The following is a 27,265-nucleotide window of genomic DNA, read 5'->3' as shown; positions in this document are numbered from 1 at the left end:
GTTGGAAGTACATATTTTCCACCTATGAAGCATAACTTTCCCAAAATCATTAATATTTTTTTCCTGAATTGTAACTTAAAACATTTCTATAACTCCGCAATATTTTGTACTTCCTCTAAAAATTCTTCCCGTTACTTTTTAATTTTTTCTGAACATTATTTATAAAACTGTTCATTCCTCCATTTAAATACCTGCCACTTTTAGCTCCTCACCAGAGCCTTTAGTTATTTTTTCATTATTTGTCATTAAATCTACATATTTCAGCAGCTGCATTTTGTATCTCTTCTGTTCACTCTACCATTTATATTCTGTTCCCTGCTGCTAAATGTGGGTTATCTATATATAACTTAAGGTATTTTCATATTATCTTTAAATGTATGCTTCCCATCTCCCAATTTACATGATATATTCCCTAGTACTGTATTAATTACTAAGGAACACAAAATGCTGCTTGAAGGATACTCTTGTTATAAACCTTTTTTATTTGTAATTCTCTTGCTGAAACATCCATTTACTAATTTTCTCACCCAACTTCTATTATTCACTAGTTTAAAAAAAAGTGAATATTTAACATATATCATAGTAATATATTCTATAGTATTATGAAATTATTTGTACCCCATCACATGCCATCTTGGCTCCTTCCATTTCATGCAAGATATTATCAGCCATCTCTTATTAAAATAAATTATATTTTTATTTGTGTTTTTTTTTTTATTTTTCTATCTATATATTTTTCTACACAGCTGTCTATATGTCTATCTATTTCTCTTTGTTTTCCAGGGTAGAGTCGTGATCTCTGTAGACCTTTTTCGCACAGCCCGGGAGTGGTGTCTGGGTAAGTGACTTGCCCAGAGTTGCAGTTAGTGAAGACTGAGGGAAATGAATCTTGCACGTCTGGACCACAGGAAACAGCTTGATGTCCTTCTGTTCTCATGTTGCAGTATTCTCACATGTGGGATCCTCCGCCTCAGGTGACCCGAATGTCCAGCTCATATGCAAACGCTTAGCCTGGTTGCTGTAAGGAATGTGGGATGTCACACGCAGGGACCATAAATTTGATGTCCGCAAACACAGACCTCAGAACTTCTCTGTCGCAGTTGAACATCAGCTCACGCTTTCAGCTCCGCACTAGTGACTCCTCAAAAGATAAGTACCTGTTGGGGAATCCTTTTCTACCTTTTTTGCTAAGCTTAGCTTGCTGTTTAGCTTTTATCTAGCTGATTCTGTACATGTCATCTAGGAAGGGAGAATATAACTGTGGTCAACAAATTCCTCATAAAGACAGCCACAACTTCTGCTTGTTTTGCTTAGGGCCATCCCACGACTATAAAACGTGTTCCATCTGCCAGCCGTTTGTTCCTAAAATACTCCACAGCCATCTCACAGCCCTTAAGCTTTTCGTTGAAAACCAGCATCTGAAATGCCTTGCCCCCTTGGTATGGAGCTGGAACCGTCTGTCTCGACAGAACTGCCAAAAAAGAAGGCTAAGGTAGCTAGGCCAGATACTGCACCTCCAAGTACGGACGCCCTGCCAGCTTCCACTCTAGAGGCTGAGAAACATCCGATAGGTCCGTCAACTTCGGTGGGGTACAGCTTCACAAGCTCCCCTTGTTTTGCCGGCTTGCACGTCCACGGAGGTACCAGTGACATCTGTCTCTAATGTTGGGGGTGGTGGGGTGACCAGGTTCACCCGAACAGGTACTGTTACAATCTGTTACTGAGGAGAGCACTTCTAATCCTAGGTTGACGGATATTAGGCCTTCTCCCACTCAGCCAGAACCCTAGACTCCTTCTCTGAAAAGGAAGCAGAAGTCAAAGCATCTATCTCCCCCAGCAGAAGATTTACCTTCTGACAGTCCCCTTTTTCAGACCTTTTTGGCCCTGAGCCAAAATGCCACAATAAAATAAAACACAAATGATGTGGTATTTTGGTTCGTGGCTCTTATGGTCAGTGACCCCAATTTTGATTTACCGAGATTATTTTGTGATGGTCTGCCTGATTTGCAGAGGAGAATGGGGAATAATTTTCCTTTACATCCAACCTCTGGAGAGGCTGGGTCTTCACGTTTAGAGGTTGTTATTAGATCGGGCAGCAATTCAGCTGAACCTTCTACTATTTGGCAGAGATGGGAGGTGAAATGGAATGACTGTTTATTTGACCCTTTTTCTACAGTTGGGAGAAGATGTGTTGCTTCCATGAGTTCGGAAATCAAGGTACTTTGTGATTCTTTGGAAAAATTACTGTTTAAAGAAATATCTGCTTTTTTGAATATCCAGAGTCTTTTGAAATATCTGGAACTGTATATCACACCACGGGGATTGAGGGCGTTTAAAGACCCCTCCACCCCTTTCAGTCTCCAGAATGAGTTAGATCTTAATTTTCACAAAAGTGGGTGCTTGCAGCTTACAAATGTACTTTAGAATGGATCTCGATACTAGTGGAACATAATAGGGTAAAACAGGGTGAGCTATGCAAAGAAATAAATTCCGCTTGTAACAAACTAATCACCCAAATTGATCGAGAATTTTTCGACAAAGTATTAGGTGATATCATCATTAAATCAATAAGTCATGTAGAAGAAATCATGGCTAGAAAAAGAAAACAATGGTATGAGACACCCATGATTATGACAATGGTAAGCCCTTCTTATCCAGAACCAATCGTAGGAGAGCATCTCCTCATGTGTCTTTTGAATGAGGAAGTGGACAGTCGGAACAACGCTCTTTTTCATCGGCGGTGTCAACGGGTGATTCCGCACTCTCTGAGGAAGAAGAAAATGTACCGGTAAACAATAAAACAGATTTTCCTTCATTACCCAGACCTCAGAACTCTGAGGGTATGCAACTGACTTTTCGGAACTCTAATAACTATGGCACAGGGCAGTTTACTTCGAAAAAGCACCAACGTGAAGGACAGTCTAATACCACTGGGCAACAGTTTAATTACTACAACCAATGCCCACAGCGGTACCAGTACTCTAAGAAAGGAAAGTGGTAACTGTTCTTCCTGCATTAATTTGTCTGGATATTCTTTGAGTAATGTTGAAACAGCGGTTTTAGAGTCTGGACTGAAGTTTATACCTACTGTTGTTCCACGTTTACATGCTACCAAATGTGATATTTATAAATTTATAAGAAAGCTGCAACTAAATTGTTTTTTTCACAACAAAAATGAATTTTTAATGGATTAAGAAATTAACGAGGAAATTGATTGTGTCAGGAAATGAAAGTTTTTATTCATATGTTTCGGATGAATTAGTGAATGCATATTATATGTTTGACACTAGCAAGATAAATTCTAATTATAAATTTACACTAGTTGTAAATAATGAAATTATTATATTGTTGTTCATCGTAAATACAGCTGCAGCCCTTACATATGGGTTCTCTTGCCGTCAGGCGGGTCCTCGGTCGGCCGAATTCCAAAGTCTAGGTCCGGCGTCGGTTGTCGTCGCTTCTTCCCTGACGTCAGTGAGACAGGGGTATATAAGAACCAGCCGACGCCATTTTCTTCAGTCTTTCTTGTGCCGGTCGGCCAGCTCCTGAGATTACGAAAATTTGGAAACCGAAGTCTTCTTAAAAGCTAAGTACCCCGTTGGGGAACCTTTTCTTGCCTCAGACCGATGTCAGACAAAGTTAATAATTGTATTTCTTGTGGGAAGCAAATACCGCATAAGGATTTCCATTCCCTCTGTATACCTTGTTTAGGCCCTGACCATGAGGTCTCGGCCTGCCGCTTTTGTGCTACATTCAACAAACGCACTATTAAGCGTCGGGCGGAGTTCGCCCAGCATTATTTTGGAAAAGCATTTAACTATACTATGTCGTCGGATACTCCGACTCCGGTTTTGTCTAAAAAACGAAAAGACAAGGACCGACACTCGAGGTCCGCGGCCTCTACCGACACCACGCCAAAGCCGGCTGCACGTGGTCCGGTTCTCAGTGAGGCGCCTACGCAGACCCTGCCTACCGACGACCTGCCTTTGACGGTGTCTCCTGTACCCGAGGTCGCAGGCTCCTCGGCCCACACCCCGACTACAGATACCGAAGCCACTGTTGGAGTTGAAACTCAGAATGTGGACAGGTCCACCTCCACTCAAGGTGTCTTCAGACCTTCCTCTTCTTTTTCTATCAAGGCTTTCACTAAGTCTAAAGCAACCATGCACTCTAAGAGACCAACTGCACAGGGCCCATCTCCAGGCCCCATGCCTAAGAAACAGATGCTTAAAATGGCTGAGGATTTAATTACTCTTATCAGGGGTTCTCAGCCCCCTCCAGACAAAAGGCCTAGAGTGGAGGAAGATTCCCCCTCCTCTGATCAGGGCTCCATTATTTCAGCGCACTCTGATGATCAGGAACATTCTTACTCCCCTTTTGAAGATTCTGATGTGGAGGAGTCCATTCCTTCTGTATCCCCCCTGAGGATTACTCATTTGGGGAAACTTTGCATACCTTAAGGGAACACTTCCACTGGGAAGGCCAGGATTATTCGGATTCCAAGAAAAGGCTCAGGGAATTTCTTTTACTTCCTCAGCACAGGCCTTTGGCTATTCCTCCTGTCTTGGACATTCTAGATGATGTTTACTCGGAGGCCTGCCTTAACCCGGATTCTCTATCTCCAGCTCCAGTTAAGCCTGACAGGTACTACAGGGTCCCTGACTCACACCAATTTTTATACAAGAGCCATGCTGCTGACCCAGAAACCATCTCACAGGGCCCCAAGGGAGTTGAGGCCTCCATTGCTAAAAATCCTTTGCCTTCCGAGAGAGATTCCAGATCCTTAGAAAGGTGGGGAAAAAAGGTATATACCTCGGCTACCTTATCTATGATGGCCTTAAACTGTCAGTTTCATATGCTAAAATACCAACAGTTTATGTTATCACAATTGAAAAGTAAAATGTCACAACCTGAACAACCAGATTTGAAGGAGTTGCAGGACTTGATACATAGTGCAGAACAAGTGGGTAAGCATACCTTACAATGTGGTTTTGATGCTCTAGAGGCCTCATGCAGAGCTGCTGTTACAGGATCAGTCATACGTAGGCAGGCCTGGCTTAAGGAACAAGCCTCACCTGATCATGTCAAAGCTAAATTACTAGACACTCCTCTTCAAAAGGATGTACTATTTGGTTCTAATGCTGAGGAGGTGTTAAGGAAAATGGAGGAAAAGGCTAAATCAATGCAAACTGTGAAAGAATTTCTACAGGTACAACCCCCATGTTTTAGTAGAAATTGGTCTTCCAAAAACTGGTCCTTTCTTGCCACAGACAGACCCCAAAGAGGCAGATACAGGCGCCCGAGGGGCAGAGGACAAGCCCAAGGATCGTACAGAGGCAGACAATGGCAAGCTCCTACACAAAGAGGTGGTGAGGACAACTCGCAATCCATCAGAAAGCAAACCCAATGACTTTCCACTTTGCATGCCAACCAGATCTCAAATGGCAGCCCCCTTGGGAGGAAAGCTGGCATTATTTTCAAAAAATTGGCATATTGTCACAAAGGACAAATGGATCCTGGACATTATAAACAGAGGCTGCAAATTCCATTTTCACACCCTTCCAAAAATGAGAGGCATGCCAAACCTGCCACACAATCAAAGGGCAGAGGCACAAAGGCTAATTACAGATCTCAGAAACATAAAAGCTATTCAAGAGGTACCTATGCATGAACAAGGTCAAGGGTTTTATTCCAGGCTATTTCTGGTGCCAAGGAAGGGAAAAGATTGGAGACCTATTCTGGATCTATCCATCCTAAACACATTCCTACTCGTACCAAAATTCAAGATGCTCACTCTAGAGCAACTTCTTCCCATGCTGGGCAAGGAGTCTTGGCTGGTAACATTGTACCTCAAGGAGGCATACCTGCATGTCCCAATCAGACAAAATTGCAGAAGATACCTCAGATTTCTTGCAGGTTCAACTCATTATCAATTCTCTGCATTGCCCTTTGGCTTATCTACTGCGCCCAGAGTATTCACGAAATGCCTGGCATCAGTAATTGCTTACTGCAGACTTCAGGGGATACAAATATATCCCTATTTGGACGACTGCCTGATCCAAGCGGACAGCAAACACATCCTTCAGAAACATCTGTCTTATGTAATAATGTTATTGAACTCTCTGGGATACACAGTCAACAAAAAGAAATCAAGACTAATACCCTCTCAGAAGATAATTTTCCTGGGTGCCAACTTGGACGCAAACACCCAGATGGCCTACCTCACGCCAGAAAAGCAGGGGCAACTAATCCAATACTTCAGAACACTAACAAATTGCACCAGGTTTACTGCAAGGAAAATCCTGCAGGCTCTGGGATTCATGGCATCTTGCATCTTACTAATCCCATGTGCAAAGCTGCATATGAGGAAACTACAATGGTACCTGAAAAACATATGGTCTCAACACAGCCACAGTTTGGAAACAATAATACCACTAATTCCATGTCTGTAAAAAGAATTTCCTGTGGTGGGCTCAAGCATGCCAAACAAACACAGGTCTCCCTTTCAGCAAGTCTCAAGCAAATGAAGTCATCACAACAGACGCCTCGGACTACGCCTGGGGGGCGCACATGACAGATCGGTGCACTCAGGGCAAATGGTCCCAAAAAGAAAAGCACCTTCACATCAATCAAAAAGAAATGCTAGCAGTAATAAATGCTATTATAGCTTTCAAGAACTTTCTAAGACCAGGTCATCTACTGATAAGAACAGACAACACCACAGTTATGTGGTACATAAACAAGCAGGGAGGGACACATTCTTACCCCCTATGCAGACTGGCCATGCCACTTTGGAACACGGCCATGGACTTACAAATGGAATTACAAGCACAGTACTTGCCAGGCAAGGAAAACATGCAGGCAGACAACCTAAGCAGGATTATGACAGATCCACACGAATGGAAGTTGCATCCAAAAGTTTTTACAGAAATAATCCAAGAATGGGGGAGCCCAGACATAGATCTATTTGCCTCCCACAAAAATCATCAATTGACAAAATTCTGCTCAAGGATCTTCCATCCAAAGGCCTGGAGAGTGGACGCTCTCTCTTTCAGCTGGACATCAATGACAGTTTATGCCTTTCCATCTCTTCCTCTGCTGCCCAAAGTTCTATTGAAGATCAGAGCAGACAGACCAAAGATGATCCTCATTTGCTCCGAACTGGCCAAGGCAACACTGGTACCCACTCCTGAGGAGCCTGACGCATTCCCCTCCATGGACACTGCCTCTAATGCCTCTTCTTCTGACTCAACACAGCTTCAAAACTCTTCACAGTCAGCTAAAGACTCTCAATCTAGCCGCATGGAAGATTCCTTAGCATCACAGCAGGCCCTACTCTCCAAGGAGGTGCAGGATGTCATTTTGGAGGCCAGAAGGCCATCAACTAGAAAAGCTTACTCCGCAAAATGGAAACGTTTTTGTGTCTGGAATGAGAAAAAGGGCCAGGACCCTGGAAAACTGAATTTACCACAAATACTGCAATATTTGACAGAACTGCTAAGCAGTGGACTTTTTCTCCTCCATCAAAATCCATGCCTCAGCCATTTCTGCAGAATACAACACTGATCCACCTTTATTTTCTCACCCTCTGTTAAGACAGTTCCTCAGAGGGGTTAAGAATTTGAGACCTCCAAGGAAACAACCAATACCTGCTTGGGATCTTAATTTCATTCTGGAAAAACTTACCCTGCCTCCTTTTGAGCCAGCTGCTTCAACAGATTTGCAATACTTGTCCTGGAAAACAGCTTTCCTTCTGGCTATCACCTCAGCTCGTAGAGTTTCAGAATTACAGGCCCTCATGGCTGTCCAGCCTTTTATCATCTTCCATCAGGACAGAGTTTCCTTACGAACCAACCTGTCCTTTATGCCTAAAGTGGTATCCAGGGTAGCATTAAATCAGGCCATACACTTACCTACTTTTTATCCTAATCCTCAAAACAAAGGGGAGAGACTGCTACATTCCTTAGATATCCACCGACAACTGCGTTACTACTTGGACAGAACAAAGCCTTTCAGAAAATCAGAACAGCTCTTTGTGGCATATGCAGTAGGAGCTAAAGGAAAACCAATTTCCAGACAGACAATTTCAAAATGGGTAGCCCACTGCATACGCTTTTGCTATTCCTTTCATGGCAAAACTGTACCTACAGGCATTAGAACTCATTTCACCATGGCCACAGCCACCTCTACAGCTTTTCTCAGAGAAGTTCCTACCAAGGATATCTTGGAAGCAGCCACTTGGAGTTCTGTGCATACCTTCTCCAAGCACTACAACTTACCATTATACTCCAAATCTAGAGCAGGCTTTGCCACTGCAGTCTTGCAGGGCATTTTGGCTCCTCCTAATTACACCTAATTCCTACCACCCCTTTCTTAGCTTTGGGATTCTACCCATATGTAAGGACTGCAGCTGTATGCACGATGAACATAGTACAGTTTTGTACCTACCATAAATGTAGATGTTCGAGTGCTAATACAGCTGCAGTCCAGGTTTCCCTCCCTCCTTCCCCTCTAGGGGTATGTTTTTATGGTGTATTTGCTTGCAACTACTGATCTGAAGTAGTTACTTCATTTGATCTGCAACCTGTGGGATTCGGATCCGACCGGCAGCTTTCCAAGCTTCAAGATCCGAGCTCCTAGCTCATCCCCCCTACCCATAATCCCTTGCTACCAACCACATTACCCCAGATCGTTTTTTGCTGCGGCTAAAGACAGTTGCTTCTCAGTGAAGAGCTCCTGGCCTGGTGAGATTGTTCCTTTTTCTAAAAGCTAGTTTCTAGTTTAAATTTGTGTGTGTGTTTTTAGCATTATCTATCTTACCCACGTTAAAAAAAAAAAAAAAAAAAAAAAAAACTTTCTCCTTAGTTTAAATTTTGTCTCTCCCCTCCCCCCCTTAGTGTTTGGGTGTGTGTGTGTGAGAGAATTATGGCTGAATCTAAAGCTATATTTTCTAAGTGTACTGAGTGTGGCCATAGGCTTTCCCCAGCTGATGGCCACACTCAGTTTGTTTTGTGTCTGGGGGCAGCACATTTGTCAGAGGCCTGCCAGATTTGTGCGGCCTTTAATCCTCGGGCACTTAGGGACAGGAAGAACAAGCTGATCCTGGCGGGAAAACTCCCTCAGGAGTCAGATTCTTCTTCCTCTCCTAGCCGGATCCAGGCTACTCCGGTAGCTTCGGCGCCGGCTACTCCCTCAGCTGTACCCAGGACTCAACCTCCCTTATCGGGTACTGGCTCTGTGGAGTCTGGTTCTTCTTCCCACAGGGAGAAGAAGAAACACAGAGAGAGAGAGGGGGTCATACTGCTAAGAGGCGGGCCGAGTCTCATCCCTCGGCTCCGCCTGAAAAGATTTTGAAATCTCCTGAGAGGGTCTCCGGATCCTTGTCCTCTCGGCTTCGTTCACCTTCCTTTTCTCCGGAGCCGGAGGAGGATAGGTCTCCCTCGAGGTCTTCGAGGCAGCCTTCCCGGCCTGCCTCGACTACCTCTTCGCGGTCCACCAGAAGCATCTCTGAAGCAGACATGGATCGGATGATGCGAAGATTTTTGCAGACCCAGATGCAGATGGGGATGCTCTTGCCTCCCCCACCTTTGGGAGGGAGTGCAGCCCCCATTTTTACCCTGATAGCTCCTTCTCCGTCCCATTATCGGGTCTCGGAGTTTTCAGATCCAGGCCCTTTCGGATCCGGGGATACGTCGGCGCCGATAGGGATAGTGTCTTCGACGCCGACTATACCTTCGAGCTTGTCGGATCCAAGCTCTCGGGGCCGAGGGTTGAGCATCGGATCCGAGGGAGTGGTTGTGTCTTCGGTGCCGATGGGGCCGGAGCGCACCGCTACCTCGGATCCGATTGCTTCGGCTCCGACCCCGATCCTTTCCTCGAAGCCGAGGAGGCTACTTTCTCAGGCTGGTGATGGTGAATCTCCCTCGGCTTTTGAGGTAGTGGAGAGGGTACTGTCGAGGTCATCCAGGTCCCCGACCGGGCCTTCGGATCCACCCGTGCCCCCACTGTCTCAGGGTCTGTCCTCACTCATCCGTCCATTGGGACAGCCTGCCCAAAGCCTCTAGTTAGTTCCCAGGGAGGAACACCAACCGGTGGACGAGCCCTCTTCGGACAGCCCCGACGAAGAGGTGCCTCGGAAGCACCAGTGCAAAAGGAGGCACCTGGACTCCCCCGAATCCATTACCATGGATACGGATTTGGAGGATACGGAGGGTTCCCCAAGGTCACCCCCTGAAGATGTCTCATTTGGAGACATCATGGAGATGTTGCGTATAAGAGGGGGGTGGTCGGCCCAAAAGCCCTCCTTGGACGAGTCCGTATTTCTGGAGGCCTTTGAGGCAGGCCCATCTACCTCCTGGGTGTCCCCCCCAGCCGACCCCTTGGTGGACCTAATTACCACCAGGGCTTGGAAGGAGCCCGACACCGTGGAGCCTATCCCTAGACGCCCGGATAAGGTCCTCAGCCCTCCCTCTGATAGACCTTCTTGGTCCAAAGGCGCACCAGTGGATGCTATGTTGGTGGCGGCTGCCACTAAAAAAGAACTTGCCCAAGAAAGTTCTTCGGTCCATCCGCCGGACAAGGAGTTCCGGGCTTTGGACCGTATTGGGAAGCGGATGTTTGCTTCAGCAACCTTTGCTATAAGATCGCTGAACTACATGGCACACACTATCAGGCTACGGCGTGACTTAATTAAGGAATACGCTGCAGCCCCTCCGGAGTCCATCTCGGTCTCAGACAAAAAGGTTTTTGAAACCCGAATGGCCACTCTAAAGTCCATATCAAACACTTCTATGCGGCTTCTTTCCCATGCCACGGAAGGAGCCGCTAGAGCTAGCGGAGCGGGAGTAGTTTTGCGACGGCACTCCTGGCTCCGCCTTTGCGATTTCACGGATCCCTTCAGGGCGTCCTTTGCAAACGCCCCTTACGATGGTTTGGCCTTATTTGGCTCATCGGTTCGCGACACGCTAGTCCAAAGTGAGAAGGATGGGAAGACGCTGTCGGCCGTCGGAGTCCGCTTCTTGAACCCCCAAAGATCCTTCTCCAGGAATCAGAGGGGGCAAAAGAAGCTGTGGTTCCGGAAATCTCAGCAATCCCGTTCTGCTGCAGACAACTCGTCCTCTAGAGGCATAGGGGGACAAGGTGGATGCCGGCCCAGAGGCAGAGGGGGCCCACGTAACTTCGGGTCTAGAGAACCCTTCTCGGAGGGACCCGCGCAACAGCCCTGAGGGCTTGCCCGACTGTCCCTCTCTGGAGGCAGTCGGGGGGCGACTATCGAAGCACCTATCAAGCTGGGAGTCAATTACAAATGATCGATGGGTGCTCTGGATAATATCCAGAGGTTACACAATACCGTTCTTGCAACCCCCCCCCCCAAGCCCAAACATCTCCCCGATGTTCCACCCCATCAAAGGGAGTCCGCAACTCAAGAAATTTCAGAGTTGCTAAGAAAAAGAGCCATCCAGCCCGTCCCCCCAGATCAGTCCGGATCGGGTTATTACTCCAGGTTCTTCTTTGTGCCAAAGTAAACGGGGGACCTCAGATCCATTCTAGGCCTTTCGTCCCTGAACCTGTTCATACCCAAGGAAAAGTTCCGGATGGTCACTCTCCAATCTGTTCTCCCCCTTTTGCAGGAGAATGACTGGATGTGCTCGTTGGATCTCAAGGACGCGTATTACCATATACTAATGGACAGACGGTCCAGGAGATTTCTCCGCTTCCGGCTAGGAGCCAGTCATTATCAGTTCAGGGTTCTTCCATTTGGCCTAACCTCAGCCCCCAGAGTGTTTACCAAAGTCATGGCAGTGTTAGCAGCCCACCTGAGACTCCAGGGCATTCAGGTGTTCCCTTACCTGGATGATTGGCTCTTCACCGCCCCCAACAAGCATCTTCTGGTGACAGCGAGAGACTATGCCCTATCTCTGTTTGCTCAATTGGGCATTTCAGTCAATTTGAAGAAGTCCTGCCTGTGCCCATCTCAAGCCCTAGATTTCATAGGGGCCAGGTTGGATACTCGAATCTCCAGAGTGGTCCTCACACCAACCAGAATAAACAGTTTGTACTGCCAAGTCTTGGATATTCTTCAGATCCCAACCCCCCCAGCAGAGTTAGTCCTGAGGGCGATAGGATCTATGTCGGCGGCAATCGGCCTTTCTCTCCATGCCCGTCTGCGGATGCGTGTATTACAGTGGACTCTCCAGGTCCAATGGTCTCTTGACCCATCCTTTGGACATGCCGATTCCTCTGAGCAGAGCATGCAGGGACTCCCTAATTTTGTGGCTGCAGGCAGAAGATCTCAAAGAAGGGAGGCCCTTTGTGATTCCCCCAGTCAAAGCCACGTTGACCACGGACGCTTCCTGCCTCGGGTGGGGCGGGCATTATGCAGGGAAGTCAGTCCAAGGAACGTGGACTCCTCTAGAGACTGCATTGCATATCAATGTCCTAGAGATGAGAGCAGTGCTATTGGCGTTGCAAGCTCTCCATCACCTTCTACCTCTGGGGACTATTGCAATCCACACGGACAACATGTCCGTGGTCTGGTACATAAACAAACAGGGAGGGACAAGGTCTTACCCCCTGTGTCGAGAAGCCATGAGAGTGTGGGAATGGGCGATTTCCACCAACCGCTTTCTGATAGCAACGCTCATTCCGGGACGGACCAATATATTAGCAGACAGCCTAAGTCGGGTGTTTCTCAGCCCTTACGAGTGGTCTCTGAATCCCTCTGTCGCGAAACAGATATTCCACAAATGGGGTCAACCTCGCTGCGACCTTTTTGCATCTCCCCTAAACGCAAAATGCAGCGAGTACTTCGCGATAGTTCCCCCCAAAGGGGAATCTCCCAGGGACACCTTGGTTCATGCTTGGCCGCCCGGTCTTCTTTATGCATATCCTCCTCTTCCTCTGATGATGAAATTCATCCAGAAAGCCTGTCGGTTGGGGAGCAAAGTGATTCTCATTGCCCCATTCTGGCCTCGACAGGTCTGGTTCCCCTTTCTGCAGTCTCACAGTGTGGCTCCCCCTTGGATTCTGGATCCCAAACCAGACCTAATCTCGCATCCGACGAGATGCCACACTCCAAACCTGGTCAGCCTCCGGCTCACTGCCTGGCTGATCCAGTTCCATTAATGGCAAGGACTCCCGGTATCTCTTCCCCAGTCAAGGCTATTCTCGTGGCAGCTCATAAGCCATCCACCAGAAAACTATACAACAGTAAATGGAAACGTTTTTCCATCTGGGCAAAGGGTAAGGGATTAGATCCTTTTACGGTTCCTATTCCCACCATTCTGGACTTTCTATCCCTCCTTTTTGAGCAAGGAGCTAGCGCGTCCACCATTAAAGTTCAGCTTGCTGCCATCTCCCATTATCATGTGGGAGATGGCATAAGTTCTTTGGCTTCAGTTAAAATATGCAAAGCCTTCCTAAAAGGCGTGTTCCTCTTAAAGCCTCCCATTAAACCGGCTATGCCTCCATGGGATCTTACCCTGGTATTACAAGCATTAACAGGACCACCTTTCGAACCTGCAGCCTCTGCGCCATTAAAGTTCTTATCTTGGAAGACAGCCTTCTTGGTAGCAATTACCTCTGCCAAGCAGGTATCAGAGTTACAAGCCTTGTGCATTAAGTATCCATACCTTATTTTTCACAAAGATAGGGTTGTCCTCAGGACTAATCCTTCCTTTCTTCCTAAGGTAGCCACAGAATCTAACATTAATCAATCTATTAACCTTCCTGTTTTCTTTCCTAGCTTCCAAAACAAAGGTGAATACACATTGCACAAATTGGATGTACACAGGCAACTGCGTTTTTACTTGCACAGGACTAAAGATTTCCGCAAGTCAGACCAGTTGTTTGTTTCTTATGCTAAATCAGCCATGGGCAAACCAATTTCTAAGGTGACAGTAGCGAATTGGATTTCTCAATGTATCAGACAGGCATACATTTCAATTGGGAGACCAGCTCCGGTTGCCATCTGGGCACACTCTACCAGGTCTGTGGCTACCTCAACAGCGTTTTGGTCTAGAGTTCCAGTTGACGATATTTGTTCAGCGGCTACCTGGTCCTCTTCCCATATGTTCATTTCTCATTACAAACTGGACATGATCTCCAGAAGTAGGGCTTCCTTTGGCTCTGCGGTTCTTCGGAATATCCTTCCGTAGGGACCACCCAGGGCCTTTAGGTAAGCTGGGGACTCTGTCCCACAGGTTGCAGATCAAATTAAGTAACTACTTCAGATATAGAAGTTATGTACTCACCATAACGTTCCATCTGAGTAGATACTTCATTTGTCGGCAACCGACCCCCCCTGCCATCCCCCGAACCTCGGTAAAATATTGTCCTGTGGAGAATTCTCTCCGTCTTTAGCTTATAGGGCAAAATAACCGATCTGAGGTAATGTGGTTGGTATCAAGGGATTATGGGTAGGGGGAGGAGCTAGGATCTCGGATCTTGAAGTTTGGAAAGCTGCCGGTCGGATCCGAATCCCACAGGTTGCAGACAAATGAAGTATCTACTCAGATGGAACGTTATAGTGAGTACATAACTTCTATTTTTTTGATTATATTGCATTGCATTATTACCTAATTTTATGTATTGCCTTCCTTCTGGGGGCACCTGACATCTGGGGCAAGAAAAACTGAAGAAAATAGCGGCGGCTGGTTCTTGTATATACCTCTGTCGCACTGACATCAGGGAAGAAGCGACGACAACTGACGCCGGACCTAGACTTTGGAATTCGGCCGACTGAGGACCCGCCAGACGGCAGGAGAACCCATATGTAAGGACTGCAGCTGTATTAGCACTCGAACATCTACATTTATGGTAGGTACAAAACTGTACTTTTTATTAAATGCTGAATTTTTCTGTTGCATTGGAAATTGATACATTTTTAAAGATGTGAATGATATTGAATATAATCTTACTAAGGCTGAATGGGCTGCATTAAAAAATCTAAGGGGGAAACCATAACTCGATCTTTAAACCTGCTGACAAAGGCAACAAGTTGGTCATTATGGATGGTACCGAGTTATTTAGGGATGTGTTATACACATTTAAATGATGTTGATGTTTGTAAAAAAGTGCATATTTCCATGTATTTTTTGGCTCAACAAAAGTATTTGGAATTAGTTGACAAGGATGTTAGATAAGGGTATATTTCCAGGGAGGATGCTAAAAAGAAATTGAATGTAGATCAAGCATGTATGGCCTGTTTCTGCTGTCTACCTAAAATACATAAAAATTTAGATCATCCCCCTGGGCGCCCAATTGTTTCAGGGAAACTGTATTTTTTATATAATATGGGTTGTTTGTTGTATCATTTACTGTTTCCAAAAGTTTTGTCATTACCTGCTTATGTAAAGGATGTGTTTGATTTTTTGGATAGGGTTAAGAAGGTGTCATTGAATGAAAACATGTATTGGATTGCACTGGATGTAAGCAGCCTCTATACCAATATTTCATATGCATTTGGTATGGAGGCTGTTAGGTTTTTTCTGGGAGAATGCCCCGCTACTGAATCTATTTTGGAATTGTTATATTTTTGTTTGTCCAATAATGTTTTTGAATTTAATGGTGAGATATTTCAACAACAACGAGATACAGCTATGGGGGCAGTCTTTGCCCCCTCTTACGCAAATTCAAGCATGGGTTTATTTGAGTATGAATGAATATATATATATATATATATATATATATATATATAGATATATATATATATATAGATATATATATATATATATATATATATATATATATATATAGATATATATATATATATATATATATATATAGATATATATATAGATATATATATATATATATATATATATATACATACAAAGCTATGTTTTATAATAAATTTGTTAAATATTATGCTTGATTCATTGATGACCTCATTTTTTATGTGAGGGTGGGAGAGGATGAAGTGGATAATTTTTTTGATAGCCTACAGAAAAATAGATTTGAGTTGAAATTTGAGGGGATACAGAAGGGTAAAATGGTTTCTTTTTTAGATGTGGATTTGGATATTTCTAGTCCTGTCAGATTTACATACTCGAGTACACAGAAAATTTGAGGGGAATATTTTTTATTTAAAAGCTACGAGCTGTCATCCACCGCACACAATAGATGCTTTACCTTATGGTGAGCTAGTACGAATACATAGATTATGTAATATTGAATCTGAATTAAAGGAGAAAATTATTGAAACTAGTAATATGTTTCAGTGTAGAGGATATAGTAAACAGATCATCTCTAAGGCAGTGTCTAAAGCCAATAGTAAGTGGAGTGGGAATTCAGTTAAGTCATATAAACATAAATATAATTTAGTAAATTCTGAAACGGATATATATTTTACAACTGTGTATAGTTGTTTTAGTGATATTGTGATTAATTTAGTAAAATATTACTGGAATTATTTTCATTCTAAAAAAGAAATGTATCCATGGCTCCCCAAGCAACTCACTGTCTTACAGGGTTGGGAGAAGTTTGAAAAATATGCTAGTTAAAGGTAAATTCATCATGCCCTGAGTCAGTTTAGATTTTATTCTTCCCTATGTAGGTACTCAGGTGTGTGGAAAGTGCAAAGCTTGTAAATATGTTACAAATAGTTTTGAATGTATTAATGGAAAGAAATTTAATGTGAAAGGAAGTTTTAAATGTAGTACAGAAGGCATTATTTATACCTTGAAGTGCCCTTGTGGTAAGTTTTATATTGGACAAACAAAGAGCGCTTTTAAAGTAAGACTGTTGGAACATGTTAGAGACATAATTAATGTTAAAGAATCTAGTTCAGTAGCGGTGCAATTTCGGAATGAACATCAAAGTTCTGCAACAGGTTTGCAGGGCACAGTTTTAGAAAGAATTGTTAAGGTTACCTTGGATTCTTGTATGAAAAACAAGTTATTTCATAAAGAAGCTCTTTACATTCTTTTGTTTGACACTGTAAGCCTCAAAGGCATGAATTCAGAGTTTAATTGGAACATTTTGCTCTGAAATGTAACTCTGCTGCTTTAAAGGGTCTTAATATACTTTAATTGTTGTATTAGTTGTTTTATTGATTGAATCACAATATATATACATGGGAGATTCCTCATGTTTTATCTTCCCTGAAGGCTTCCAGCCAAGACGTCAGGAGTAATAAAAGAATTTTGGTGGTCACTGGTTTGTGGTTCTTCACTTTTTGGTCCTGAGGCCTACTGCTTCTCAAACTCTTGCCTGCCGACTTTGAACCCCAGGCCTGCTTCTCCTGGCCCTATGCCACTTCCACATACACATGAGGAAGATTCTTCCTCCTCTTCTCGTGTGTCCCTCTCCTATGCCTCACAGCTGGCTTCCCTGTTGGAATTCTTCTCCCCGGATGAGGATTCCTTGGAAGGGGATTCCCCACCTCACCTTTGGGGAAACCATTTCCAAAATGAGGGAATATTTTAAATGGGATTCTACTCAAATGACAGAAGTGCAGAAGAGGTATTACGAGCTTTTGCAGATGGAATCTCCCTCACCCTCTGCTATTCCTCCTATTATACCAGCATACTTAGACACCTTTGCCTCTGCTTCCAAGACTCCAGAATCTCAGCCACCAGCCTCAAAAAGACCAGACAGGTACTACAAAGTTCCTGATGACTTTAAATTTCCCATTAAACCACCTATGGCAGACCCAGCTGTGATTGCTGTCTCAGCAGACAAACAATACAGACAGCTTCCCTCTTCTTTCCTACTGCCATCAGATAATGATAGTAAGGTGAAGGACAGAATAGGAAAGAAGATTTACACCTCTTCAACTTTGGCCTTTAGAGCCATCAATTACCAAACTCATATGGTCAAGTATTCCTTAGCCTAGTCTCCCAGGCTACAAATCTGCTCTCTTCCATGCCAGATTTTCCCACCAAACCTCAAGTTGCCTCTAAGCTATCTTTAGGTTGCCAGGCATTCCATTAAATGCAGCTATGATGCTGCAGAAGCATCAGCCAGGTCAGCTGCTTCTACTTCAGTTCTGCGTAGGTACTCCTGGCTCAGGCTACAGCCTCTGCCATATGATTTCAAAAACAAAATTATGGATGCTCTTGACAAGTTTCTCTTTGGGAAACAGTCAGCAGAACCGTTTAAAAATCTGCAAGACAAAAGCAAGGAGCTGCAGGATCTCAAGCATCTCTTTGTCTCCCCAGTCTCTAAATTTCATAGAAACTACCCTGCCAAGCCAAGCTTTGTCATAAAGCCCTCTGCACCCTCTACCTCCAAGCCAAGAAAAGGTGTCAGGAAACCTCCATCCACCAGGACGAGCTCCTCTCACACTACTCCAAGTCAGACCTTTCCTAACAGGCCTAACAATGTGTGACTGTCAAAACACCCATCTCCTTCTCCCCCTTTCTGCCCGTCTCTCTCAATGTCTCCCCCTGTGGCAACAAATCACCTCAGACAACTAGGTTCTTTCAGTTGTGGAAAAAGGGTATTTCATGACTTGGCAGGAAAAAACATTCCCCAAAAGGTATCCCCCTCCCTCCATAAAAACAAATCCATCTCATACCTCAAGTCAGTTAGGATTTGGACCTACAAGAAACAGTAGAGAGGGAAAAGAAGGTCAAGGCTTTTATTCCAGGCTTTTCATAGTCCCAAAAAAGGATGGCCCATGGAGACCCATTCTGAACCTGTCTCTTCTAAACCCCTTTCTGCATATACCCACTTTCATCATGCTGTCCATTCAAACCCTTCTTCCACTCTTGACACCCAGTGCCTTCATGGCCACTTCAGACCTGAAGGAGGCATATCTTCACATCCCTATTCACCCAGATTTTCGCAAATTTCTGTGTTTTGCTGTGCCATCCTGGCACTCATTTTACTGCCTTGCCCTTTGGTTTATCTGCAGCACCAAGGGTATTTACAGTGTGTCTAGCCTCAATAGTAGCCTTCTACAGAACAAAAGGCATACATATCTTTCCATACTTGGACGACCTCCTCATCCAGGCAGAAGAAGCAAATACCTTACAAAGACACTTCCAATTCACCATTTCCCTCCTGGGAAGCCTTGGCTTCACAGTCAACCTACTCAAGTCCTCCCTGACTCCTTCCCAAGATCAAATTTTCTTGGATTGCAGAATAAGGATGGATTTGATTAAGGCCTTCCTCCCACCTGAAAAGGTCACTTCACTGACCAGCTTCTTTCAGGATCTGCTCCTAGTGAGCTGCATTTCAGCCAGGGAATTCCTTCACCTGCTGGATCTGATGGCAGCCACTCTTCCCACATTGCCCCTTGCCAGCCTACACATGAGAAAGTTCCAATGGTATTTGAAGAATGTTTGCTCCCAGCATATGCCCATCCACTAGACTTTAAGGTGTCTTTCCTTACCTGCCTAAAGAAAGAAATATGGTGGTGGATTCAGCAAATCCACCTGAATCTCCGATTATAGCCTCTCATGGCAGTTCAACAGATGTACACAGATGCATCAGATTTGCGATAGGGGGCCACTATGAATGGACTCAAGGTGCAGGGCCAGTGGGGGCCCCGCCTTCGGAAAAAACACATCAACATCAGGGAAATGACTGCTCTTCTCGTAGCCCTGAAGGCATTCCTTCCTCTCATACATCCAGGTCCCCTCAAAATCTTCACAGATGACACCACAATACTGTGGTACATCAGCAAGCAGGGGGGATCAGGTCTGTCTTACTCTGCAGACTGGCCATACAAGCATGGGAGTTTGCTACTCAGTCCAGTGTAACACTACAGGCAGTGTACATCCCATCACAGAACAACGATCAGGCGCATGCCTTCAACAGATCATTGTCTCAAAATCACAGATGGATGTTACACAGAGATGTTTTCCTGGACGTAGTCCAACAGTGGGGCACACCACAGCTAGATCTGTTTGCCTCCCCTCAGAACAGACAACTATTCTGCTCAAGGACCCCCTCCCCATAAGCTTGATGAGTGGACCCCCTTCTCAGTTTCCTGGAAGGGGATGTTCCTGTATGCATTCTCCCCTTCCCTCTAGTACAGAAGGTCTTGCTGAAAATTCAGCAGGACAAGTGAAAAATCTTGCTGGTGACACCCTATTGATCAAGGCAGCACTGGCTCCCCCTTTTGTCACTAGCCAAGGGCAATCACCACAAGTTGCCTCACAAGGTGGACCTCATCACACAGCAGAAGGGATCTGTCAAACACCCACACCTGTAAACTCTGTCTTACCCTGTGGGCGATAAACTTTTGATCCCTTTTAGACGCATTTACTCAGAGGACGTGCTGTCTGTCCTACAGGAGGCCAAGAAACGTACTACTAGGAGATCTTATTTATCAAAATAGAAAAGGTTCTCTACTTGGTGTCTTCAAAGGCAAGTAGACCGCTTTCAGGCGGATATACCTCTAGTTTTGTCCTATTTGTGTGAGCTCCTAAAATCTGAACTTTCATGTTCTTCAGTGAAAGTCCATTTGTCAGCTATCTCAGCCTGTTTACCCCTCTGTCTACCCGTATTATCCAGATTAGAGATGAATGAAGCTGTTGCTCAAGGGGGTTCTTCACATCAGACCACCAAGAAAACCCATCTCTCCTCCTTGGGACTTGAATTTCATTGTGGAGAAACTTACTACTACTCCCTTTTGAACCAGCAGCTTCAGCCACATTGAAGATATGTACCTGGAAAACGGCTCTGCTTGTAGCCCTAACTTCGGCCAGAAGAGTCTGAGTTACAAGCGCTCATGGCTATTCCACCTTATCTCATTTTTCTTAAGGATAGGGTCTCTCTCTTCGTACTAACCCCTCCTTCATGCCTAAAGTGGTCAATGAACTTTCCCTTAACCAGTCTGTTCATTTACCCATTCTTTCCTTCACCGCAGGATGACAATGAGAGAGTGCTCCATGTTCACAGGCAACTTAGGTTCTATCTGGATAAAACCAAGGACATCAGAAAGTCCAACCAGATCTTTGTATCCTTTCACCCCAGGGCACTGGGGCAAGCTGTATCCAAATAGACTCTATTTTCAAGGCTCTCCAAAACTGTGTCCTTCTGCTACTCCTTCCTTGGAAGCCAGTTACCCTACATGGTGAAAGCCCACTCTACCAGAGCTATGACCTTTTCATGAACTTTCCTTAAAGGCTTAGATACAGCCACCATCCTAGAGGCAGCTACATGGTCCTTAGTCCACAGTTTCACTAAACACTACAAATTGGATTGCATCTCTAGAGCTAGGGCAGGATTTGGTAAAGCCATCCTGCATGGATTCTTGGAGACTGCATCATCTTCCTCCACCCATATCACTGGTTGAGCTTTGGTATGCTCCCACATGTGAGAATACTGCAACATGAGAATAGAAGGACGTAGAATAGTTGTGTAAAATCTTGCCATAACCAAGTATGTCGTCCTCTTCCATGTTGCAGCATTCCTATCCCTCCCTCCTACCCCCAATAGAGCCGTTCCCTTATTTGGGTGGCTTCTTTTCAGCTGACCTTAGACTATTGTCTGACTAGGCATTTATTTCTGACGTCCATGCATGCAGACGTCACCTTTATGGCCCACGGTTTATGGTCCCTGCGTATGACATCCCATGCACCTTACAGCAGCCAGGTTAAGCTTTATATATGAGCCACACAAGGACATGCATGATCATTGCTTGTTTTATTTAGGTGAAGGCCACAGCCATATGTGTTGCAACATCTGCAAGTCTTTCATGCCCAAAAGACTATGCAGCCGTCTGGCTGCTTTAAAACATTACTTAGAAAACCAGAGACTCCGGCGTTTACCGTTAAGCATGGAGAGTGGGGTAGGTACCTCCAAGGAGCCGCCCCGGAAGAAGGCTAAAAAAGTTAGGCCTGACGCCCATGCTGCATCTCAGGAGTCCGGTGAGATTCTCGAGGCAGATGTTAGCCCAAGGTCCCATCGCATGTCATTTTCACAGCCAGAACCAGGAACCATGGTAGAAGCTGGTTCAGCAGAAACTCAGAGTACATCCGCTAAGGTTGATCAGCCATTAGCTCCTGATGGTGAGGGGGAACCACAGCTCGTGGTGTCCGAGGGACCTACTCTCACCTTTCCATCCACCCAGGCGTCAGCTTACAAACCTTCACATCCCTCTACTCCTCTTAAGAGGAACCAAAAATTAAAACACAGAGAGACAGAACCAGTTCCTGGATGGGAAGCCTTTTCCCAACTTTTCAGAGCTTTCTAGGCCCTCCAATCTCAGGTGCCGCAACCAGCCCCTATACTTGTGCAGACCTTAGAGGATTCAGTGGAAGAGCTCTCCTTTTCTGATGAATTACTTATTTATCGTTCCCAAATTTAATCTCCCAAGGGCTTCATTATTCCCGAGGAGGAAGATGCTATTAGTCCTGAATGTCCAGGGAAAAGTTTCTCCTTTGCAGACACCATTTCTCTTAACTAAAAGGAGGTATTTGGAACTTCTACAGATGGACTGCCCTCCCCATCTGCAGTCTCTCCCCTACTCCCAGCCTTTGATGATGCCTTTCTGGATGCATCTCAAGTCCCTGATTCCCAGCCCCCTGCTTCCAGACATCCAGATAGGTTTTATAAAATTCCTCAGGATACACAGTTCTTGTTCAGGACCCCCCCCCCTCGCAGACCCAGCCATCATAGCTGTGTCAGCAGACTATTAATCCAGACAGCTGCCTTCCACCTCTCTGTTTCCCACAGGCAAGGACAGCAAATTTGTGGATAGGCTAAGAAAGAAAGTTTATACTACTGCCACACTAGCCATCCAAGCCCTAAATTGTCAAACACACACATGGCTAGGTTTGTTTTAGAAACCCTATCCAAAGCCTCTGCACTTATACCAGATGTGCCGTTTACCCACCTCCACCCCCCCCTGGCCCTCCACCTCACCCTTTCCCTACCCTCCTGGTGGAATATCACCTGAGAGGCTTGGGTCCTCTCCATTATTCAAAAAGGTTATTTTATGACTTGGTGGACAGTTCCCCCTTTCCAAGGGATACCCCAACCCCCTCCAAGTCATCTTCATCTCTTTCCTTTCCCTACCCTATTGGCGAAAGATCACCTCAGAGGTTGGGTCCTCTCCATCATTTAAAAAGGTTATTTTATGACTTGGTGGACAGTTCCCCCTTTCCAGAGGATACCCCAACCCCCTCCAAGTCATCTTCATCTCTTTCCTTTCCCTACCCTATTGGCGGAAGATCACCTCAGAGGTTGGGTCCTCTCCATCATTTAAAAAGGTTATTTTATGACTTGTTGGACAGTTCCCCCTTTCCAGGGGATACCCCAACCCCCTCCAAGTCATCTTCATCTCTTCCCTCCAATTCTAGATCATCTTGCTAGCTCAGGGCACCATAGAAAGAGTGACTCTAGATTAGACAAATAGGGATTTTACTCCAGAATATTTTTGGTCCCAAGAAAAGATGGTCCTTGGAGACCAATTTTGGATTTGTCAGTCCTCAATCTTTTTCTCAAGATGCCTACCTTCAAAATGCTCACCTTGCATAATCTCATACCCCTCATTTCCCCCAACAAGTTTTCATGGTAGCGCTGGATCTGAAGGATGCCCATCTTCATATCCCCATTCACCCCAGCTACAGGAAATTCCTACATTTCTCAGTGGGTTCCTTGCATTTTCAATTTTCTGCATTGCTATTTGGGCTCTCCACAGCTCCCAGAGTATTCACAAAGTGCATAGCTCCAGTTATACCACTGGGGAATGCAGGGTATCCAGATGTACCCATACCTTGGCAAACTATTAATATTCCACCAGGACTGCCACACTCTTCACCATCACCTACACATGGTGCCCAAAACCTTGGCAGACCTAGGGTTCACCATGAACCAGCAGAAGTCTCACCTGATACCCACCCAGGACCTGGTGGTCTTAGAGTGTAGGATAAGAACCAACAAGATGGCAGCCTTCACCCCCTGCCAGAAGGTAGAGGCACTCAGACATCACTGATTCGGCCTGCTCACACAAGACAGGGGGGGTCTCTTATACCTCAGACTCACCTTATGTGTGATAGAGTTCTGATCCCCTTCAGACACCTATATTCAGAGAACGTACTCAATGTCCTGCAGAAGGCCAGGAAACCTAGTACCAGGAGAAATTGTTTGTCCAAATGGAAAAGATTCTCCAGGTTGTGTCAAAAGAAAGAAACGGGGACCTTTTTTTATTCCAGTACCCATGGTCCTTTCTTACTTGTGTGAGCTTCTACATTCAGGACTGACCTACTTTTCTGTTAAGGTACACTTGTCAGCCATTTCCACCTGTCTTCCCTTAGTACCTTCTTTGGTGTCCAGATTAGAGGTAAAACTCTTCTTAAAAGGAGCGCTCCATATCAGACCCCCTTGTAAACCTATTCCTTCTTCATGAGACTTTAATTTTGTCCTTGAAAAACTCTCACTACCTCCATTTGAACCAGCTCACTTAGCATCAGTTAAGCTAGGCATTTGGAAAACAGTACTGCTGGTGGCCCTCACATCCATCAGGAGGGTGTCAGAAATCCAAACCCTTATGGCTACCCCCTCCTTACCTTATCTTATGTAGGGACAAGGTCTCCCTCAGGACTAATACTTCCTTCATGCCTAAAGTGGTTAATGAGCTGTCCTTGAATCAGACCATTAACCTTCCCGTTTTCTTCCCTCAACCTAAAAATTCCTCTGAAAGAACTTTGCATTCCTTGGATGTTCATAGACAACTTGGGTATTACCTAGACAAGACCAAATCCATTAAACTGTCTGACCAGTTGTTTGTCTCCTTTCATCCAAGGGACTTTGGGAAGGCAGTCTCTAAACAGACTTGTATCATCATAGATTTCAAAAGCTATCTCTGCTTGCTATTCCCTTCATGGAAAAGATTTAACTGCCAATGCGAGAGCTCATTCTACTAGGACATCTGCCTCTTCAGCAGCCTTTTTTTAGGGGAGTGGACTATGCTTCCATACTGGAGGTGGATACCTGGTCTTCATTTCATACCTGTACCAAGCATTACAAACTAGATTTGATTTCTAGAGCTAGAACTGGGTTTGCTAGGTCAATTTTACAGGGTCTCATAGACCAGGCCTCTCAACCTACCACCCAGGCGCATACCTATAGCTTTGGTACTCTCCCTACAGTTATGAATACTGCAACATGAGAATAGAAAAACATAGATTAGTTCTGTAAGAACTTACCATTACCTTAGATGTCCTTCTCTTCCATGTTGCAGTATTAGGTCCCCCCCACCCCCTCTTACCCTGTTTATCCTTCTTGTGTTGCATCCCCCTAGCTCCTCTCCATCCAAGCAGGGCACAACAACAGGCACATACCTCCATAAGGTGCCTTCTTGCCTGGTGGCATATGTGGGTCTGAAAAGCTTCCTTTTTTCTGCTTCCCAGCGGTACTACTGTATGCGGTAGTAATTTCTGAAGTGGTTACTTGCAGACGTCACTTTTTTAGCCAACGTCAGTTTATGGCTGTGACAGGCAGTGTCGCACATACCCCTGCTCCTAAGACTTTGGTGTACTGGCTGGATGTCCAGTGCTGCAGGCAATGACCTCCCTGCGGTTATGAATACTGCAACATGGGAAAGGACATCTAAGGTTATGGTAAGTTCTTACACAACTAATCTTTCTTTAACCTTTCCTAAAACCAATTCTAGCTCTTCCACCATCACCTCTTTCCATAATGCATCATTAGCTTTCTTGTGTTTTAAAGGAATACAATGGGATTCTATTTAAATGCTCAGTGTATCAGTCCTTTTTCTCCCTATTTACAATCTCTGCTATGACTAAACAGTAATACAGCATTTCAGATATTTTCTATAGACTGTTTCTCTCCACTAGAACAGTACATTACTGTATTGTGTTGCTTTCACTTTCAAAAAACTTTTATCCCACCCTGCAAAAGCTTGCTGTAGTCTCCAATTCACTGACATCATCAAGGCCAATGAATACAGGTAGTTTTCTGGCAAATTCCCTCCCCAAACTGACATCACCATGACCATCTTAAAAACCCACCCATGCTGTGATGTCACAGCTCCGTGGTCCTTCCCCGTTCCCATACAAAAAATAAAGGGTAGAACAGAGAAACAGTACATGTGTCAAGTCTCCTGCTCTGAGCTATCAATCATAGTCGGTAACAGCTCAACTTACCCTTAACACTTTGACAGCTAAGGATGTTAGGTGTTGAAGGGGGATTGGAGATGAGTTGAAGTAGTACAATTCAGGTTTCACAAAAAGACTGCAGTTTAGCCATTGTAATAAGAAGCAGCAGTAAAAAGCACTTTGAAAGTCTGTTCTGTGGCATTTGCACCGTTTGTGTTTTAAGTAGTCATTGAATGGCATAAAGTGTTACTTAAAACTAACTTGACTGGAAGACAGCAGTGTACATGTACAAGCAATGCAGTGACAGGAACTCTAGGAAGAAAAAGGCCTGCATGATATAATTTTTTACAGACAAGCACTGCATTGTGGGATACCTAGAGGCAGACTAAACAATCAGAATCACTTCAAGATGCTAGACGCCATGTGGTCAGACTCAGAAATTATGTATAAAAATATTTAACAACCTGTAACTAGTCCCAGAGTGGTGGTAAAATGTAGGAAACACCAAACCATGATGAAATAAACATGTTTTTAGTCTGTGGGTGCGGTTCTCCTTTAACTGACCACCTGTTTTGTCGGATTTCTTTCTTGGTATGTAATGATTATACATTTTTATCTCTTTCCTTCATTATCTTATACTGCCCCCATACTTTTTCACCTTTATTCTCCAATTCCTTTGTTAGTACCTCTTTTCTAACATTCTTTCCCAAAAATGGTAATCTTTTTTCTGGTATAAAATACTGCTGTCTAAATAGCATTTTATTTTTTGTGAGCTCTGTTATAGGTCTCGCTCTTCAGATATTCTGTATCTTCATCTTCCATCATTTTATCAAATCCTTTAATCAAACTTCTGTCTGTTCTTTTATTGTATAACATACAGTTTATCCACTTCCAAGTAGCAATTAAAAACACTTTACTGAAGAATCAGAAAATGTCTTCAATGTCATAAGATCCCTCCATAATTGTTTCATCGGTTAATTTTTTGCTCTAAGAGGTTGAGAGGTACGAGTTAACACTTTATGCACATTTTGACCTGCTACTGTCTTTACCCCCCCCCAAAAAAAAAACACTAGTCAGCAAGAAATATAGAGCAAAAAACACAATTTATTTAGCAACTCTGTTCCCTGTAGAAAGAATTTAATCAGAGTAAAAGTAAACTTATCCATTCATTTTAAGTAAACATATGATAAATTAGTAATTTGATAGGCTACTTATTCATGCCTTGTTTTTAAAGTAGATGCAGTAGG

The 27,265-nt window shown here is 44.5% G+C and overlaps 1 protein-coding gene across 1 annotated transcript in view; it reads left to right on the top strand.

Moving 5' to 3' along the window:
* Positions 1-27,265, top strand: part of UBXN7 (UBX domain protein 7) — a 1,098,848-nt gene that overhangs the window by 569,845 nt on the left and 501,738 nt on the right. The gene's annotated exons all lie outside the window — the stretch shown is intronic.

The sequence above is a fragment of the Protopterus annectens genome, chromosome 4.part1, assembly GCF_019279795.1.
Source record: "Protopterus annectens isolate FY-2018-M chromosome 4.part1, PAN1.0, whole genome shotgun sequence".
NCBI classification, from domain to species: Eukaryota; Metazoa; Chordata; order Ceratodontiformes; family Protopteridae; genus Protopterus; species Protopterus annectens.
This window is presented reverse-complemented; position numbering and strand designations above follow the sequence as displayed.